This window comes from Pseudonaja textilis, chromosome 8 (genome assembly GCF_049901715.1).
Source record: "Pseudonaja textilis isolate UNSWEBS1 chromosome 8, rPseTex1.2, whole genome shotgun sequence".
NCBI classification, from domain to species: Eukaryota; Metazoa; Chordata; class Lepidosauria; order Squamata; family Elapidae; genus Pseudonaja; species Pseudonaja textilis.
Window position 1 is genome coordinate 5,391,413 of NC_141997.1, and position 20,594 is coordinate 5,412,006.

At 36.1% G+C, this 20,594-nt stretch overlaps 1 protein-coding gene across 3 annotated transcripts in view; it reads right to left on the reverse strand.

Annotated features, from left to right (window-relative positions):
- POLA1 (DNA polymerase alpha 1, catalytic subunit) overlaps positions 1-20,594 on the reverse strand; it is a 382,299-nt gene that overhangs the window by 102,943 nt on the left and 258,762 nt on the right. The window lies entirely within an intron of this gene.

Below are 20,594 nucleotides of genomic sequence, written 5' to 3' on the forward strand. Positions count from 1 at the left end.
GGGTGGGCAGGGCTTCGGCAACATTCGCTGTATAAGACACACAGACATTTCCACCCACTTTTGTGGAGGGGAGTGCATCTTATACCTCTAAAAATATGATATTTACATTTTATACACCTAAGCCTGAATGCATATAATATGGATAATGTAAAAATAATTGTATTACATAACGTCCATTTCTCTTGTCTGCAATTATTCTATAACTTTCAGTACAACTTTTTGTCCATGCTTTTTGACATGTGTTATGTACCAGAAGAGTACGAATACTATGCTAACTGAATGCCCTAAAACACATTAAAAATTATTGAACTTATGCAATAAATTCATGGAGTGGAGTCTACTTGATCAGTTGGTATAAGGTAGCATTATATCTTGAAAGATGATATATATTCCTGCAAATAGGACATACTGTATTCATGTGTGGCTTTTGAATCAATGGAGATTTCTCTGAAAATATGGATTTGCAATTTCCATTACCACTTCCCATGTGGTTCCAAAATATCCTATCAAGCAGACTATAATCTTTCAGGAAAGAAAGGGTTTAAGCAGGTAGACAACAATCAAGTAGCTTTGCTACTTAAATTGAACAAAGACTGCATATGTGCATCAGTATGGGAGAATGAACTATGCAGACATATGCATCAGTGAATGCACCGGAAAAGAAGTATGAAACTAAGTAAAAATCTGTTCTAGCACCACACAATCTCATATATCTAAACTTAAATCTAAAGGAGATGAGGTAAACAAGTGGGAATTTTAAATAGACTAAGGAATGGGGGGGGGGGAACCCCCTCTCCCTTTAATCTTTCTAATTTACACTCACTTCCTAACAAGATGGATGAAATTCATCTTTTAAATAGAGGTAATTCTGATTTCTACAATTCAGCAGTTCTGTTTCCTGAAACCTGGCTTAATGCAGAAATTCATGACAACAGCATCCCAGGATTTCAGATATTTAGATCAGACAGAAGAGACAGCAGGTAAAACAAAGGGAGGAGGATTATGTTTATATATCAACAACAGCTGGTCTCAGGATAAAAGTATAATATATAAGTTCTATGATGAAAACGTAGACATCAAATGCAAGCCATTTTATTCTCCACTGAGTTCTCCTCATTTCTCCTAATAGCTGTGTATGTTCCTCCACAAGCTTGTGTAAACAAACTCTAGCTGATCAAATTATGGAGGCTGAAGCCAAACACCCAGATTCCCTTCCCATCATTTTAGGAGATTTCAATCAAGCAAATTTAAGGAAAGAGCTCCCAAAATATTTCCAGCATGTAAATTGTTCCACCAGAGGCAAAAATACTTTAGACCACTGCTACACAACAGTAAAAGATGGTTATAGGTCTTTACCATGAGCAGCTGTGGGACACTCTGATCACTGCATGATTTACCTTGTACTTGCCTACAGACCAAGACTTAAAACCATAAAAGCCAACAATTAAATTAAATCAGTGAGGACTTGGACTGATGAGGCAAAGCTGAAGCTCTAGGCTTGCCTTGATTGCACTGATTGGAATGTTTTTGAAGATACCTCTGCAGACCTAGACCAGCTCACAGATATTGTAACATCATATGTCAGCTTCTGCAAAGACTTATGTGTACCAACAAGGAAACTGCAAATATATAGTAACAATAAACCTTGGTTCACAGCTAAACTTAAGCAGCTACGTCATTCCAAAGAGGAAGCCTACAGAAAAGGTGACAGAATGCTATACAATCAGGCCAGAAACATATTAGCAAGAGAAATCAGAGCAGCAAAAAGAAGCTGCTCTGTTAAGGAATCAGTGCTCAACAAATGAACCAGCAAACATGTGGAAAACTCTTAAAAACATCACCAGCTACAGCAAACCTCCTTCCCAGGCAGAAGGAAATCAACAACTAGCAGATGACCTGAATGTGTTTTACTGCAGGTTTGAAAGGAAACTACAGCCACCTATCTCCACAATCCCCTCTCAAACACATCAACAACAGCCATGCCTCCTACAACTGACCCCAGCCCATTCGTTTCACAATCTCTGGTGATCACAGAAAAAGAAGTGCAAGATCTATTTCACAGACAAAAGCCAGGAAAAGCACAGGGCCAGACAAAATAACTCCTTCTTGCTTAAAAGTCTGTGCTGACCAATTGGCCCCCATCTTCACCCAAATCTTCACTAGAGATGTGCTATGTTCCTTCCTGCTTCAAATGCTCTAACATCATCCAGCTCCAAAGAAGCCCTCCATCAGAGAACTGAATGACTACAGACCTGTTGCTCTAACATCTGTAGTCATAAAAATCTTTGAAAGGCTTATGCTGTCCCACCTGAAAACCATCATGGATCCACTGTTAGATCCCATGCAGTTTGCATACCAAGCAAATAGATTGACAGATGCTGCTGTTAATATGGGTCTGCACTATATCCTACAACACCTTGAATCTCCAAATACCTAAGCAAGGATCCTCTTTGTAGACTTCAGTTCAGCATCCAATACCACCATTCCAGAATTCTTCTAACTAAATTAAACCAGCTAGTGGTACCTGAACACATTTTAAATGGATCATAAATTTCCTAACAGACAGGAAGCAGCAGGTGAAGCTAGGCAGAATCACATTCAATACCTGTATAATTAGCACAGCCCCCCTCCCAAAGCTGTATGCTTTCTCCACTTCTCTTTTCCCTATATACCAATGACTGCATCTCAAACGATCCATCTGTTAAAATACTGAAGTTTGCTGATGACACAACAGTGATTGGTCTCATTCGAGACAACGACGAATCCGCATACAGACAGGAGGTTGTACAACTTACCTTGTGGTGTAACCGGAACAATCTGTAACTGAACACACTCAAAAACCATTGAAATGGTGGTAGATTTTACTACTACCTCTTACAATACTAGACAACACAGTATCAACAGAAGAGACCTTCAAATTTCTAGGTTCTACTATATCACATGACCTAAAATGGACACCTAACATCAAAAACGTCATCAAAAAAGCACAACAAAAAATGTTCTTTCTGTGCCAACTCAGAAAGCTCAAACTGTCCAAGGAGCTGCTGATCCAGTTCTACAGAGGAATTGTTGAGTCTATCATCTGCACCTCTATAACTGTCAGGTTTGGTTCTGCAACCCAACAGGACAGACACAGACTTCAGAGGATAATTAGGACTGCAGAAAAAACAATTACTACCAACCTGCCTTCAATTGAGGACCTGTATACTGCATGAGTCAAAAAAAGGGCTGTGAAAATATATTTACAGACCCCTCAAATCTTGACATAAACTGTTTCAACTCCTTCCCTCAAAATGACACTATATAGCACTGCACACCAGAACAACTAGACACAAGGATATCACTCTGCTAAACAAATAATTCCCTCAATACTGTCCAACTATTTACAAAGTCTGCACTATTATTATTATTAATCTTCTCATCACTCCTTATCACCCATCCCCTCCCACCTGGACTATATGACTGTAACTTTGTTGCTTGTATCCTTACAATTTATATTGACTATTTCCTAGTATGATTTGATTGCTTATTGTATCCTATGACTATTATTAAGTGTCGTACCTTATGATTCTTGACTCTTGATTCATGAATCTTTTCTTTTATGTATACTGAAAGCATTTGCATCAAGACAAATTCCTTGTGTGTCCAATCACATTTGGCCAATAAAGAATTCTAATTCTAATTACGTTTACATATATAAATGGGTGGTTTTTAAAGACCTGTTAAACCATTAAATTTGTAGATAAACATTTCTGAAGTAATAAGTACACGAGAATGGAGTGATACTATATTTCTTCATTAAATGAAATAAAGAGTACATGAACCAATTGTAACTATGTACTGCTAGCTATTTTACATTTTTCCATACCACCTGACTCATTGAAACATTTGGAATTCAAGAAGTATGTCCCACCCTGGGACCCATGTTCTTTCAAAGGTCGAAATATAAACTATGAAATGCTTTATTATGACCTTCTATAATTTGATGGTGTGAATCTCAGTTTTAACAAATGTCTTCAAACGTTATGCAAAACCTATTAACACTTATATATAAGGTAGCAAAAGATTATCTTTTTCACAGTTACATTGTCATGGTTGCTCTTGTTACTCTTGTGTAGTTTTAGATTACATTTTTCTCCAAGGAACTCAAGACAACATACATCATACTTTCTCTTCCTTCCCATAGCTGAAGGTTAGTGACTGTCTCAAGAAAACTCAATTAACTTCCATAAGTGAGTCTTCCTGATACTAGTCCAGCTTCCTTACTTTTATACAAGATCTATGTGATTTGATATTCACCTGACATACTTAAAAGAAAAAGCCAAAAAGTCTGGAAAAGGCTTGAACAAGTAAGAAATGTTATTGTAAAAATACAGAAAAACATATTTACTTAGTGTCAGATAGCATAAAACAAAACAAAATGACCAGAATACATATTCACATGTCTCTAGACTTTGATATATCAAACTTGAGCAAGCACAGAGAAAGATGCTAGTACTGATGAAGAAAGATAGCACAGATGAAAATCTATTGGTATATAAATTCAGGAAAAGGCACAATGAGTATGCTTTTTACACTTCTTACTAGATTCATATTTATTATTTAAGGTACAGAAAGGAACAGAAATGTATTTATTTTATTTATAAATTTATGTTAGAGCCAGTTTGGTCTAGTGTTTAAGGGGCTAGGGTAGAAAGTGGAGACCTTGAATTCCAACCTGAGACATGAAATTCGCTCTCAGCCCAACTCACCTACAGGGTTATTGTGGGCAAAGTAGGAGGAGGAAGGTTTGATGGATATATTTGCTGCTTTGAGCTATTTGCAAAAAAAATCAATGAAGGTGGGATACCAATAAATAAAAAATACATTTATTTTTATATCTTAAATAATTTTCAGAAAGGTTAACAATCACAATAGAACACCATAAAATACAATTCTTCTAATAAGTGACTGGGGAGGAGAGGCTGAAAATTACAGGTAATCCTCAACTTACGACTGATTGCTTAGCAACCATTTGAAGTTACAATAGGCCCTTCCAAAAACTACTTACGACCTGATTTTGAAGTTTGAAGTTACAAAAGCTACACACACACACACACACACACACACACACACACACACACACACAAACAGAGCAGGATCATCTGATGGAATGTTGAGTGCAACTGGCTTACCTTTACAGCTATTTGCAGTGTCCTGAAATGGCGTTTTGATATGTTGTGCCAATTTCCAGTGTTTGCTTCTAGTTTCTGGCAAATTATGGGTAAAATGGATTTGCTTAACAACCCCATTTGCTTTATGATAATTTCATTTCCTTAACCATGGTGTTCAGTTAACAACCACTGCAAAATGTTGGGTTCGATCACATAATGCCTTGCCTTTGATGGTAATAATTTGCTACAATAATTCCAGACTCAATTTTGGTTACAAGTCAAGACTAGCTGTACAAAAAGATGTTTTCCAAAATAAGTGAAACATTATAGCAAGAACAATTTATGCCAGAAATGAAGTAGAAACCAAAGTTGCTCTTTAACCACAATGAGAAATATTTCCATGAATGATCCCAGCTAGTAGCCTATTAAGTGCAACTTCCAGATAGTTTTCATTAATTATTTTATTTATTATTTTGTCAAGCATGCATCTGATAATGTATATAAGTATAAACATGATTATTAATACAAATAAAAGGGAATATTAAGACAGGGACTGTAGGCACGTTGGTGCGCTTATTCATGCCCCTTACAGACCTCTTAGGAACGGGGTGAGGTCAACAGTAGACAGTCTGAGGTTGGGTTAGTCGAAGAAACCTTAGATTCAGGTAGAGTATTCCAGGCATTGACCACTCTGTTGCTGAAGTCGTATTTCCTGCAATCGAGTTTTGTGTGGTTTACCCTGAGTTTGTATCTACTGTATGCCCGTGTATTGTTGAGGATGAAGCTGAAGTAGTCATTGACGAGTAGGACATTGTAATGGATAATTTTACGTACTACGCTTAGGTCGGACCGAAGGCAGCATAGTTCTAAGTTATCTACACCTAAAATCTCAAGTCTGGAGGTAAAGGGTATTCTGTTGTGAGTAGAGGACTTTTCTCGTGAAATATTTCTGAACTCTCTCAATTGTATTAATGTCTGATATGCAATGCAGATTCCAGACAGATGAGCTGTATTCAAGAATTGGTCTAGCGACTTCCGGTTGCAAGACTTTGGTGGCGGCAGGAATCCGCTTCTCTGCAGGTCCCTGCTGCGCTCGCCGCTGAGGTACCCCCGATCCAACTGGATTTGGGGGTTGTCGCTACCCCAAAGGGGTAGCGGAAGACAGAGGAGATCCGGACAGGCGTCTGGGGATATCGCACCCCCTTTCCCCAGTCGGCTAGACTCCTTTTTCCTGAGGCGGTGGAGCAGCTGTCAGAAATGGCAGCCACAAAGGAATCTTCAACCAGATAAGACTGTGCAGGAGGAAGAGCCAGAAGGAGAAGTTTTCTTGGCTGAACCAGGACATTAAGTTACTTTTAAAATACCCTGGAAACCTGACTTTCAGATTGATACATTTGTTTCCAAAAGAAGTTGTTACAGTGGCGAAAGTGCTGAAGGAAAGTTCATTCCCCTTCCTTACAGAGAAAGCAAATGAGCACAGAAAAACCTGCTTTTTAAAGGTAAAAATAAGCTCTTTGTTACAAGTGGGAAGAAGACTAAAAAAAACCTTTAAAAATTTGTTGGAGGAGACGCCTTGAAGATTATAAGACCCTCAATTAACTGTAATACAGCTTTTAAAATATATTTGGGATTTTGCCCCTGGAGGAAAAATTGTAAAAAGAAGAAGAGGAAATAATTTTTGTTTGTTTGGATTGTTTGATAACTTTGACATTTGGAAATTACTTTAAGATTGAAAACATCTGGGTTGTTTTTAAAAATTTACAATGGCACCATCTGTGGATGAACTAAAAATGGAATATGAAAAATTAAAAGAAAGAGAACAAAATGGCAAGGATTCTTTGGGAGCTGTCTTCCACTTTTTAGAAATGGCTGTTTCTACGTACCAGCAAATACTTGAGGAAGAAGGAGAAGGAGAAGAAGAAGAAGAAAAGGAAGAAGCCATCTTTAATGGACTAAAAAGTTCGATTAAGAAAGAAAATGGGAAGAGAGGAAGGAAAAATGAGAATTTAAGATTTAATAAAACAACCAAGAAAAAGAAAAATAGGGTGAAAAAAGGGTACAATGTTTGGAAGCAATTGAAAAGAGAATTACAACAGAGAGGGGAAGTTAAAAAGGGGGAGGTTAGGAGAGGGGGGGGCAAAAAGACCAAACTGGAGAAGAAAGGGAGGGAAAAAGGGAAAAAAAGCCACAGGCTGGAACAAGATGCCAAAAAACAGATTTTTTTAGAGAAAAAGGATAAAGGATAGTGTATAATTAAAGAAAGATTCTGCAAGAGTACATAAGATAGTATTGTAGTATTTGCATTTGAAATAGTCTATTGGAATATTTAATAAAATATTAAAATGTTTAATAATGATAGATCTCAATATTTAATAAAATATTAAGGAGAATGTGTAAAATGATTAATGTTTAGTTATAGTTTAATTCGTTATTGTCTTAATGTTATTATAAACTTAATATTTCACTTTCTTATTCTAAAATAATGTACTAATTAGAATTAGAATTACAATGGAAATTATATACTTAACTATACTATAAGTTTATTATTCTTTTGTTTTAAGATGTAATATGTAGAATGTACTATGCAGAATCAGAATGGAAATTATGTATTATTTTAAGTTTTATTTAGGGGAAAGATAGAAAGGCGTCACACTTTAAAAGTGATTACAGGGGAAATTCTTTGCTAAAGAGAAGAGATAAATAGATGATTGGAAAAGAACGGACAAAAGATACAAGCATAATGATTTTGAAATAAGATGAAATAAATAAAATATAATTAAGAGAGTGAAAAGAAGGGAGAAGTTTTATAGAAAATATAAAATGGTTAATAAGGTATGAATGGTATATAAGGTGAGCATGAATTTGATTTAGGTCTGTAAAAAAAGATGTAACCCGGGGCTAAGCCACTTTTCAAAAGAAGTCTTATGCTTTATGTTTTGGTTAGCTATGTTTGATTGTGAATTAATAAAACCTTGGAGGAATAAAACTAAAGGGAGAGAAATTTGGAAAAGACATGTATAAATGACAATTAAGGAGGTTTTATCTTTTTATGTCTTGTTTTATGTTTTGTATTTTGTGTGCTTATGACTGATTGAGAATTAATAAAACCTTGATAAAAAGAAATATAATTGAATAAAAGTGAAGGGAGAAACAATGAGAAATTTGGAAAAGATATATATGTGTTTAAATGGAAATGTCTTAAAAAAATAATGCTTTATTTGCCTTGTTAAAATTTATAAGTAATTTTTAGAAAGGAGGTTTTATACTTTTATGTTTTATGTTTTGTTTGCCTTCAAAAATCACTAAAACTTGTTCTTAAAAAAAAAAAGAATTGGTCTAGCAAATGTTTTGTATGCTCTAGTTAGTAGTACAATATTACCGGAGAAAAAGCTTCACAGGATTAGGTTAACATCTCTTAATGCCTTTTTGGCAATGCTGTTACAGTGGGCTCTAGCACTTAGACCATCAGAGATGAGAACTCCAAGGTCCTTGACAGAGTGAGAATTGTCTACAAGGTCTTGTCCGTCCAGCTTGTATTTTATTTTCTGATTTTTCTTGCCAATATGTAAGACAGAGCATTTGTTTGTTGAGATTTGAAGTTGCCACTTGCTTGACCATTCTGATACATACAGTCTTTTTGAAGTGTAGCAGCATTGCCGGTGGTGTTGAATAGTTTTACATTATCCACGAAAAGAATGCAGTTGCTTTTAATATGATTACAAAGGTCATTTATGTAGAGTATAAAGAGAGTTGGTCGTAGAATGCTGCCTTGGGGGGGACACCACTTTCAAAGGAAAGACCAGCTGAAGCATCAAGGGCGACTCGGGAGTAACGTTGGAAGGTGATTGCCCCTCCCATAAGGGATAAAAACCAGCCCTCGGGAATGTGCTCTTTGCAGGAAGCAAAGAAGCTCTTTAGACTCCTCTTTAAAGCCCTGAGAACTCTGGTTTGTTTTTGAAACTTCTGTTCGTTGATATTTATCAGTAATTAGATTTCTGTTCTTGGTATCCTTTTACAAGATTGAAAGGACTTGCTTTTATCTTGGACAATTAGGTTTAAATGACTCTTGGCTGGGAATGCAAAGAATTCCCAGCACTGCATTAAAAAAGGTTTGCTTTTATACAGTTTGTTTGTTTCATTTGAACAAGGCTTGGGTCTGAACAACTTTGCAGGTGATGCAGCATAAGGAGATTAGTCTGCAATTTTCAACAAGGCTGGGGTCTCCCTTTCTGAAGATGGGGATGACCGTGGCTATTGACCATAGGTTGGGCAAGGAGCTGGTCATGAAAGATTTTTCAAAGATTATGCTTAGAGGTTCTGCTTTTTTAGGAAGTAGGCACATAGTCTGTCAGGTCCAATAGACAGAGATGGTTTTAGATTGCATAGTGCTTTTTCAACATTATCTTCTGTGAAATAGATATGTATTAGATCATTGTAATTCTCTGTGGTTCTACTATGAATTATTGGGCATTTACAAAGACTGAACTGAAGAATGCGTTAAAAAGATGGGCTTTAATGGTTTCATCATTACAGTCATTACCGTTAGGTCCTATTAGGGGTGGGATGGATCTCAAGTTTATTGTTTACAAAATTATAGAAGGCACAGGTGGATTTTGTGTGCAGAAGCTTTCCTCTTGTTTGATGTGATAATTGTTGCATTCAGTCTTTATCTGGTGACATAGGTTTTTGTAGCGGCTTTTAAAGTTGGCTACGTCACCAGTTTTGTTTTTTCACCAAAGATACTTCTTTCTGAATTGGAGCTTCCTTATTGTAATGGGTAATTTGTTTTTTCTGGTTTTGGGGGTTATTAGTGGTACGTATAGTTTGATGACTCTTTTGATTTCAAGTAAAAAAATCTTTGGCAGTATTGCAGCCAGTAAATAGAATTTGCCAATCAAGAGATGAGAGGTCATTGTCTATGAGATCATCATTGGCTTTTTTGAAGTTATAATTGGGAATCCCGTCATTATGATGATTTTTATGAGGATGTATGTTGAGACAGTCAATCATGCTGTGATCAGTGTTAGAAAAGGATTCTTTTATTTGTAGTCTATAAATTGAATTTAAACTGTTGAGAAGATGAGATTGAGACTGTTGTTGAGTCTAGTGTTGTTTGATACTAATTGTTCAAGTCCCAGGTTAGTTACAGCAATGTACAGGGTTTCATGTATGGGTTGTACATTTGTTTTGACTCCAATTAATGAGAGGTAGATTGAGCTCACCAAGAAAGTTAAGAGTATGTGGGCAGGAGGTTGTATATATTAGTAGTGAAGTTAACTTGTTTGCATGTATGACATCATAATCAGGAGCTCTGTAACATAGTAAGAAGTGAATTGTGGTATTTAAAGACACTTCACAAATGATTTTCTCAGGGATAGCAAGCTCCTGGTTAACTTGAATATTTTTTAGATGTAGGGACTTTTTATAGTAGATAGCAACACCACCTCCTGTGCCGATTTCACAATCGGATCTGTAAACATGATCTCTTACTGTGGTAATGGAGTCAGGGAGTGATGCATTCAACCATGTTTCACAGACAAATATAATATCGAATTTAGCTGTATTTAGTAAGAGGAGGAATTCATGTATTTTATTTATGAGGCTTCTTCCTTAAGTAGCTTGCATTTGAGGTCAGTAGTAGTTGGTATTGAAGTTAGGGGCATGCGTGCCTAGTTTTGGGTGATGTGGGGTTAGATGATGAAAGATTGGATGTTAGGATGTGGGTTGCTGGACTTTTTTTTAATGCAGTCAGCACTATAGTCAATGCATATGTCATTCTCTCCATTGTCTTGAGGTATTTTGAGTTGTGGAGCAGATTCATTATAGTAATGATAAGTCGGGCCATGAGCGAAGTTTGTTATGGTCAAGGTTGGTCTTAGTGATGGAGTATTGTACAAATGAATATACATTTGATGGACTCATCTTTGCAAACAACTCTAGAAAATCATGGGGCAACTGAGCTGTCATTGTACTTGTACACAGGGCCATCTCTGCAAATTTCAATGATGTCTTCAGGGGAGATATTTGTTGTATTAGTTTTTTATAATGTTGCGAACCTTAGTGATATCATCAAGACCAAATAAAATAGTGTTTGGACATTTATGTTCATGTTCAATAGCGTCTTTGATGAATAAGATGGCGTCTGATGAATAAGGTGGTATTATCTGTTGGGTTGGTATTATTTGCTGGGTTGGTGTTTATTTGTGGTTGTGGTTTTAGAATTGAGATATGATTTTCAGCTTTTAGGTATTCACTTATCTGTGCTGTATTTTTTTTCAAGAGATGTTCGGCATGTTTGTAAAGTAGTTTCTAATCATGCTACTATATGTTCTTCTATGGACTCAATGGATAATTCTGTATTTTCCATTCTATCAGACAGGGTACTTAATTTGTCCAGCCTAGGTAAACATGATGGACAGAGACAAAGAAATGTAGCTGATGTTTATAGGAGATTGGCTACTTGTTTGGTTAACTGTAAACAGGTAATGTGGGCATTATTGTCACATAGTCGGCATTTAATGAATTCTTCTTTTTCGATGATGTTTTCATAACAGTTAAAGCATTTGCAATTTGGGTCGTCAATGGTAGTGATATCTTTCTTTTTTTGCTGTTTGGTAGTGGAGTGTTCGGAGTTTTTGGCTGGATTTTTTTTTTATTGAGTGCTTATTTGACATTCAAAGTTGAATTAATAAATATATTATTTGCTGCTATGGATAATCACTGCATTATTTGTTGGTAATTATTTTTAGTAATCACTGCCACTCTAATCAATAAATGTTATTGATTATTGACTATTCAATATGATCAATAACATTAATTATTCAATATGATGGGAAGTCAATTAATTAATAGACGTCACCAATCAATCAGAGAATAAATCGGGAATTGGTTACTCTTAATTAAACTAATCTATAGATGTACTAAACAATCAATCAAATAGACAATTAATGATATTAGACACTCAATCAAGTAGACAATGAATGATACAGTAGTAAATCACTATCAATCCATTAAAGTAATCAATAAATCAGTAATTAGAGTAATCAATAAATCAGTAATTAGTAGTTAATTAACCAATTGTCAAACCAATCAATTGATACATTAATTATTTTAGAGAAATCATTATCTAATCATTGATATAGGTCTTGATTTAATTGGTGTAACTGCGGGAATCCTGACATAATGAGGTAATGGAGATTAGTAGGTGAAGGTGGAAGTTTCTCCTTGGTTTCTCTTTAAAGTCACGTGGCTTCTTTTTGTTTTAAGTAATTGTTTCCTAGTGAGGTAGAGGTTGGTGAGAGGTTGTTTGGTGACATAGAAGGTTGTAGGATTGTTTTTCTAGCAAGATTGTTTCCTGGTAACAACAAAAATAAGACGTTTTTCTTGCTGGGATTTTGACTTGCTGTAATTTTGGCTGAGGAAGGCTGCGCGGGAATGATCAATTGTGCTCTGTTTATAGAATAGATCTGTTTACAGCACACTGCTCTTGAATTTGTTTTTGAGAGAATCAAAATGTAGTTATTGAAAACCATGCCTTTTCTGCTATTCTTAAACAAATATTAATTGATGTTAAGTCAGTATAATAGTATGTGGGAATGACTTTGGGAGACCAGGCAAAAATATGTTTTTCAAAAAAGGGAACAGTCAGATAAGAGGGAGTATAACCCACAGCTGTATAGTAAGAAGCTCTGGAGATATGCTCCTTAAATTATTGGAATACAAAGGTGACAGCAAAAAAATTGTACTTTCAGATTTAGAAGTTTCTGTTAATGCAGCTTTACAATGAAGTAGAATTAGTTTATATGACCTTGTTTCCTGCCTAGTCTACCTGGTTAGGCCTAACAGTCAATTTCTAAGTAGTACAGCTTTCAGCCATACGTCTGATATTTTAGGAGTGCAACTTCCTTTAAAATGTTTCAACTTTCCTCTTACTGTCTAATATAAGATGTCAAAGAATTCAAATTGTTATTCATTTAAGTTAGCAACTTTAGCGCAGGTAGTCCTCAACTTACAACCACAATTAAGCCCAAAATTTGTGTTGCTAAGCAAAACATTTGTTAAGTAAATTTTGCCCCATTTTATGCCCTTTCTTGCCACAATTGTTAAATGAATCACTGCAGTTGTTAAATTAGTAACCTGGTTGTTAAGTGAATCTAGCTTCCCCATTGACTTTGTTTGTCAGAAGGTAACAAAAAGTCATCATGATACAGGGGTACTGCAACTGTCATAAATATGAGTAAGCTGCCCAGTGTCTGAATTTTGCTCACATAACCATGGGGGTGATGCAACGATCTCATCAAGCTCAAGGTTGACTCAGCCTTCCATCCTTCTGAGGTCAGTAAAATGAGGATCCCGATTGTTGGGGTCAATATACTGACACTGTAAACCACTTAGAGAGGGCTGTAAAAGCACTGTAAAGCAATATATAAGTCTAAGTGTTATTGCTATTGCTATCATAAAAGTGAAAAAGTCGTAAGTCATAGCTTTCCAAGGCAACTGGATTTTCTTGTTTTTCTTTGAAGACGTTTCGCTTCTCATTCAAGAAGCTTCTTAAGCTCTGACTGGATGGTGGGGAATGGAAGGATTTATACTTCTTGCAGATAGCTAGTCATTTGCATTCCTTAAGAGCAGGGGTGTTAAACTCAAGTCCCGTGGATGGGATCCGACCCACAGAGTGCTTAGATCTAGCCCGTAAGGCCATCCTGGAAACAGCAAAAGATTGGCCATAGTGCTTCTGCCAGCAAAAATGGAGCTTGGGAGAGCCACGTGCGGCCATCCCAAGCTCCATTTTCAGCTGTGATGGCCTCCTGCAACTCTCTACCAGTGAAAACGGAGCTAGGGAGGGCTGCATGCAGCCCCCCGAGCTCCATTGTCAGGCTACAGAACTTTTCCCATTCACTCAACTAGAATGAACTTCTGAAAACATATTAAAATGTATCAAAAAGGAATCCTTTATTGAGATGAGACAATTCCTGTAGGAGTTCAAAGCAGCGTCTGAGATCTTTCAGGCATACAGGGATACATAAGGGAGTTTAGAACCCTTCCCCTTATCTCGATGTGTATTTAGTGAAACAAAAGCCACTATGTTAATTCTTCTCCACCCCCTTTTTTTAAGGAATGATCTTTTTCACAGTTTCCCAGGGCATACCTAGTCCCCACCCCCACCCCCTTTTTAGAATGAACTATTCAAGAGATTTCCAAGACACATCCCACTGTGGAATTTTTATGATCTTCTCATTTCCTGGTTGTGCCTCTCAGAGGTGATCGTTCTGGCCATCTGGTTTTTCTCCCTCCATTGTATCATGTGTGGGTTATACAAATTCGATATAAGATTTAATATATTCAGGTTACATTACGAAAGGATTTCTTTATCAGCCTCCCCCCCCATTTTCTTCTTCCACTGAAGAAATGACAGATACACGGATCTGACATCCATTTTCGATGGCAGAGGGCTGCAGGAGGCTGTCACAGCTGAAAATGGAGTCCAGGGGAGCGCACGTGGCCCCCCAACTCCATTTTCGCTGGCAGAGTGCTAGCAAAACAACAAAGCAAAAGTGGCACTAGCAAAAGTGGATCCTCCCAGACCCACCTGGACCACCACAGGTGCCTCCGACACAAGTGATGTCGAGATGGCCACACCCACCTAGACATGCCCAAGCAGCCCCCCAAGGTCAAACACAACCCTGTGCGGCCCTCAATGAAATTGAGTTTGACACCCCTGTTTTAGAGTCACTGGAGATTTCTACATCTCAAACTGAAATGTAAATTATTTCTGTAGTCTGCAATTTTTCTGAAAACCTGTTCATACTCCTGCACCATTCAAAGGGTGTCCATCCCTTTAAAAAACAGTAAATCCGGTTGCCTTTTGGGATAGACAAATGAAATAATCACTGTGCTAATTGTTAATATAGTATTTACGTAAGTATTTATATAAGAATTTATTTATTTATTTATTTGTATCCCACTTTTATTTAAACACCTTTCTTTTAAACAGAAGTGTTGCTGACTAATAATGTTAGCTATTTTTCAGAATCAATGAGGTTTATCCCTTTGGCTATACATGTAGCAGATAAAGAGGGAAAAATCATTATTTTGTATATCTGAAATATTTATACCCCACCTCTATAGTCTACCACTCAAACTTTGTGGCAGGTTATAATCTATAAAATAATTTAGCAAATGCAAGTAGAATAGAATAACAGAGTTGGAAGGGACCTTGGAGGTCTTCTAGTCCAACCCCCTGCTTAGGCAGGAAACCTTATACCATTCTAACATCAATACCTGGGAAGATACCGATGGTGGGGTGGGGGACAGGTCTGTAAACATCTAGAAACAAATATTATAACTAGTAGCTAGCATGGGTTTGTTAAAAACAGATCATGCCAAACCAATCTTATTTCATTCTTTGACAAAGTGACTAAATTAGCAGACCAGCGAAATGTTGTGGACATAGAACACTTAAAGACTTCAGCAAGGCATTTGACAAAATACACCACAACCTACTTCTTGGTAGTCTAGAAAAATGAGGGATAGATAGCATCACCACCACCAGATGGATTTATAACTGGCTGACAAACTATATGCAATGGAGCAGTCCTTAATGGTACTATGTCTACATGGAGGGAAGTAAGCAGTGGGATACCACAATGTTCTGTCTTAGGGCCAGTTCTTTTCAATATCTTCATAAATGACTTAGATGAGGGAATAGAATGGGAACTCATTAAATTTGCAGATGATACTAAGCTGGCAGGAAAAGCCAATACCACAGAAGACAAGCTCAAGATCCAAAGAGATTTAAATCTCTTTGAACAATGGGCCCCATCCAGCATCATTAAATTTAATGTTGAGAAAAGCAAGGTTGTACACTTGGGGAGAAAATAATCAAAGGCACAAGTAGAGAATAAGCAAAACTTGGCTGATAAACACTAACCGTGAGAGGGATTTGGAGTCCCACTGGATGATCACTTAAACATGAAGTACCAGTGTGTGGCAGTAGCCAAAAAAGCTAATAAAATTTTTGGTTGTGTAAACAGAGGCATAGAATCAAAATCATTTGAAGTATTAGTACCACTTTAAAAAGCCTTAGTAAGTCCACACCTGGAATATTGCACCCAGTTTTGGTCCCCACATTACAAAAAAGATGTTGAGGCTTTGGAAAAAATGCAAAGAAGAGCAACTAAGATGATTAAGGGCCTGGAGACAAAAACATAAAAAAACAGTTGTAGGAATTGGGTATGGCCAATCTAGAGAAAAGAAGTACTGGGGTAACATGATAACAATATTCTAGAATTTGAGGAGCTGCCACAAAGAAGAGCAGGTCAACCTATTTTCCAACACACCAGAAGGCAAGAGAAAAAACAATAGATGGAAACTAATCAATGAGAGAAGCAACCTGGAATTAAGGAGAAACTTCCTAACAGTGTGGACATTTAACCAATGGAATACCTTGCCTTCAGAAGTTGTAAGTGCTTCATCACTGGAAGTTTTTAAGAAAAGATTGGACAGCCACCTATCTGAAATGGTATAGGGTCTCCTGCTTGAGCAGGGGGTTGGACTAGAAGACCTCCAAGGTCACTTCTAGCCCTATTCTGATTGAATCTAGCAGAAACTATTATCATGTGAAAAGTTAGTAATGTATTTTTATTTCTGCACATATTCTGTGTTACTGATAATTAGTTAACCAGAGAAATTCATCTTAGTCAATCTACAAAGATACACACACTTTTAGTTTTGAAGTAGGTCACTATCTCCAATTTGCTAAAGACTCAAATAATATGTATTTAAAGGCTTCTCTGATAAGAGCTAAATATACATTTTCCTTTATGACTCATGATGGAATGATCATTGCATTACAAAAATTCTAATTCTTGCCTTACAATAGCTGGCTTTCCAAATAAGATAATGCCCAGGCCTTGTATCTTATTAGTGATTAGTTTTTCATTTTTAAGATTCTCTGAGTCCAGAAGAGCAGTGTATACAGTATATCCTGGTTAGTTAAGAAACTGAAACCAAAAGGAGATTCGATATTTCAACAAGATGACCTAACAGACATCCAAATAAATCATAAAGTACTTACAAGAAAGAAAGTTTTAGGTTTTAGAATGGACTTCATAGTTCCTAGACTCTATTATTGAAAATGTGTGGGGAGATCTCAAACATGCATGATAACTAAAGAGATCAAAGAATATTTTTGAGCTAAAAAAAATTGCAAGAAAGAGTAGGAACAAGAATAGAAACATCTTACTTGTCCATAAAATAAATAAATAAATGAATGAATGAATGAATGAATGAATGAATGAATGTATATAGTTATGGAAGCTGCTGTTTCTCCCAAAGGGTTATTACAAAGTACTGACTCTTTTGTATGTGCCATGTTTAGTTTTCTTCACTGAAGTCTTTAAAGAAGTGTATTGGTTGAGGTAATTCCCCGTTAGGAGAATGAGCGCATACAGGGAGGCGTATTTGAGAGTAGTGTTTGAATAATACACAGATAGCACACAGATACACTGTCCATTAAATGTAGGTTTTTACTTCCAGAAAGGTTTAAAGCAAAGTTCAAAACAAGGAGTCCAAAGTCATTCACAGGTAAAATCAGTCAGTTTTTAGTCCAGGGATAATCCAAATATCAAAGTCCAGTGTCAAAAACAGTTCAGTATCAGACTTACATTAAATCCAGAAATATCAGTCAATTAGGAAAAATGGAGGAATGGCAATACTTTCCAACAGAAGGAAACAGAGATTCACTCTCTTCTGAGACTAAGAGACTAAAACAACCCAGGTTTCTGGCTCCATCTTATGGCCATTTGAGAAACCACACCTAATTACAGTTTTGCATTTTCTTAAAGATACAGTTTTAAAATGTTTGTCCTGGTTTATATATTTCTAACCCAAATACCTGTTAGGTGACTTATATTCCTAACAGTATTGCACTCAAATTTGCAAGTTGATGGCGGAAGAAGGCGGAGCCTCCTCGCCGACGGGCAGTAGATAACAACTCTCTGCGGCTATCGTTCGTACTCTTTCGTTGGAGAGCCCCAATCATTTTGATTAGGGGCTGAAACTGCCTTGGAGGGGCAGCGGAGTAAGAGGAAGCAGCAAGCCTGATTGTAGGGAGCTTCATCTCCCCCCCCGCTTGTTTTTTTTTTCCTCCTGAAGACGACTGCAGCGGTGGTCTAAAATGGCCATCCCGAAGAGGACGACTCAGCTGGACTAAGATTTGTGTAGGAGGGAAGAAAGAGGTGGATAACATCTGAACCAGGACAACTGGGCAATACAACTAAACAAAAGTACCCCGGGATTAAAGTAATATAGAATTTTTAAGAAAAGAAAAGTGAGCAGCGAAATTACAAAGGGACAGAGAAAAAAAAAATTTTTTTTTGACAGCTAAATGGGGCTTCGAAACGGGAAAGGAAGAAGCTGGAATTAAAGATTTAATAAAATTGGACTAAAATAATTTGGGAATAAACAAGTATAAAACTAAAGCTGGACTTAAGATTGTTAAAGAATAATAATAACAAAGTTTACAAATTGGAGACTGGACTGTGCTGGAATATTGAGGTTCGAAAAACCTTAAATAAAAAAATAGGGGGAAAAGGTGAAGACTTTCTATAATGGAGAGTGTCACCTTTTGATAAAAACTTAGTTCAAATAAAAGGGAAAGCATCCTGTTTTTGAATGAACTGGTGTGGATATAACATTACAGAAACATTGAAACAAAGTAAGAATTTTAGAAAGTGAAAGCAGAACCAGAATAAAGGAAAAAGCAAGGAAAGATTGTTTTGTGGGACTGATTGACGTTTTTGGTATAAACCTTGGACTGGAATAACTGAGAACCTTAAAAAACTGATAGAAGAAAGAAGGAAAGTAAAAGTGGTTTCTTTTTGTGGACTTTAACGATAATAAAATATAAGAATGATGATATCTCTTCGGGAATTAAAAATGGAACTTAAAAATATGAGAGAATTACTACAGGAAAGAGGCGAATCACTTTGCTCTGTGCTAGAAAAAATGGAAATGGCGACTGAAGAACAAGAAGAAAGATTTTCAGAAGAGGAGGAATCGACTCAAGGAGAAGACATTTTAAATAGACAATTAACACAAAGAATGCTACAAAGAAATGGGGAAAAAGGAAAAAGTTGAGTTTTAAGAAGGCAATTAAAAGAGGGAATACCTGTGAAGTCAGGAAAGGCAGGAAGATTCAGGAGAAAAGGGGAAAGGAAGATATTAAGAAAGAGGGATATAAACTGGAATGAGAAAAGATATGGGGAAAAGAGGGGGAGGAGAAGCAGTAAGAAACAGGCATGTGAAAGAAACACAGAACTAGTAAAATGTTGAAAAGAAATTGTTTTTTCAGAGATAATGGTTGATGAATTAAAAAGGGGATTCTGCAGGGTGACAAGGGGTAATAAGAATATTTCTGCAATTAAAAGTATTTAGAAAATAGGGTAATATAGATACTGATAACTCTTATTAAAGGGGGGGGGAATATGCTGTGGAATCCAATTGAAAAGAGGTAATGAGTAATGGTTTATTGGAAATTAAGATGAGGGAATAAAGGTATATTCTAATCATTAAGGTGTCACACTCAAAATAGTAAAAGAGGGGAAACTTGTTCTTTTTTCTTTTTGTGTGTGTGTGTTAAAATTTGTATTAATTTAAAATTCATTAAAAATGTGTAATGGAAAGGGAATATGACAGACTAAAGAACCAGCTAAATTAATATGTTTAATATAGATTATTAAAAGCAAGGAGAGACATTGGTAACTTCATTATTACTACTATTAGGCAAATATATATTATTTTTATTTTTAAAATAAATATTAAGGCTTATATTTGAAATAATTGAAATGAAATAAAAAGATGCTTAGATTGAGATTAATGAAAGAATTTAGAATCGAACTTTATTATTATTATTATTATTATTATTATTATTATTAGGCAAATACATATTGTTTATCTTTATGTTTAAAAACAAATACTAAAGGATTATATTTGAAATAACTGAAATGAAAGAAAAAGATCTTTCGACTGAGATTAATGAAAGAGGCTAGAATTAATGTGATTGTTTCTCTCCTTACTGAAAATTTGGAATGGAAAAGGTAATAATAGAATTAAGTATGCATATATCAATGTATAATTGCTGTCATATTTGTATGTAAAGGTGATGACCCGGAAATATGTTGTCCGCTAAAAAGAGATTTTTGTTCTTAATGTGAAAAACTGAATAAAGTTTGTTAAAAAAAAATATTGCAAGTTGATTACCTCTTCTTTCATGCAGAGTTCATGGAGACATACAATAGAATCAGGGCCATCTAAATTTTTGTGAGCAACTCATGATGGAATGATCATTGCATTGCAACTGTACTGTTGCCTGCTTCAAGGCATCTGGCATCTTCTCCCTGCACATAATTAATTTTCTATAACTTTGGATTTATTCAGATA